General features: G+C 43.5%; 1 non-coding gene across 1 annotated transcript; it reads right to left on the bottom strand.

Annotated features, from left to right (window-relative positions):
- Positions 1-984: 984 nt before the first annotated feature.
- TRNAD-GUC (transfer RNA aspartic acid (anticodon GUC)) lies at positions 985-1,056 on the bottom strand. Its single transcript has one exon. It is a non-coding gene; the product is annotated as a tRNA-Asp (tRNA).
- Between the last annotated feature and the right edge of the window lie 212 nt (positions 1,057-1,268).

Consider the following 1,268-nt stretch of genomic DNA (forward strand, 5'->3'; position numbering starts at 1 on the left):
TTGAAAACACAACACACGAGATTACCAATGACACACCCATGTAACCAGACACACCGCTGTCTTGAAACAACAACGAACCTCCCACCCCTAACGGCAACTTAGCAATCGAACTGTCAGTCACAACAGAACGCCTACGAAAAGCACTCTCCATATCCAACTACACCATGACACCGCAGCTAGGAGACCTGCGAATCACGCGTTAGCAGTGCCTGCAACGTGAAAACACTGCACCTAAATGCACACACTTCCATGAAGCTAGGAAACATTGAGGAATCAGATGACCACCCCCCCCCCCCACCGGGAGAGACCCACCTGAGGGGACCCACACACCTACCAAGACACACGGATAATGTATCCTGGGACCGGGTAACATGCTAGCATAGCACTGGAAGGGTGAATGCACTATACACACCAGGTACTGACAACCAAGCTAGACCACAAGACCCACACGTTGATACGATATACCACTATACGTGTCCCCTGACTAAATGTTTACTGCATATCGATGCTCCTTTGTTATATTCAAATATGGTTCTTTGACCCAAGTTCGCTACTACAGCACGTTAAACCATTGTGATTATAAAATTCTGCTAAAATAAAAGCCTGTTTAAAATATTTTTTTTTTAAACAGATTAACATATTTTTTTTATAATGTCATGTTTATGGTTATGGTTTTAGAGGGAGACTATAGTCAACATTACAGCTTAATGTAGTTGTTGTGGTGTCTATAGGTTGTCATTGTGGGCTTTGTAAATCAAACACAGAGAAAAGGAAGTGTTTACATTGCTCCCTAGTAACACCACTAGGTGTAGTCACTCAGACATAGAAACATAGAATGTGACGGCAGATAAGAACCATTCGGCCCATCTAGTCTGCCCAGTTTTCTAAATACTTTCATTAGTCCCTGGCCTTATCTTATAGTTAGGATAGCCTTATGCCTATCCCACGCATGCTTAAACTCCTTTACTGTGTTATAAAATAGCACTCCCCGTCGGGGAATCGAACCCCGGTCTCCCGCGTGACAGGCGGGGAGACTCACCACTATACTAACGAGGATGAGCTAAAAGACTAATTGGAGGATGCGGGCATCGATCCCGCTACCTCTCACATGCTAAGCGAGCGCTCTACCATTTGAGCTAATCCCCTACATAATAATAATAATAATATCTAGTATTTATATAGCGCCTTTCTCCCAGCACTTTTCAGCAGAATTCACCAAATTGGCAGCTGAATAATAGATGTGATTATTACCCAATCGATGATACTCG

This window comes from Pelobates fuscus, chromosome 4 (genome assembly GCF_036172605.1).
Source record: "Pelobates fuscus isolate aPelFus1 chromosome 4, aPelFus1.pri, whole genome shotgun sequence".
In the NCBI taxonomy this organism is placed as follows: Eukaryota; Metazoa; Chordata; class Amphibia; order Anura; family Pelobatidae; genus Pelobates; species Pelobates fuscus.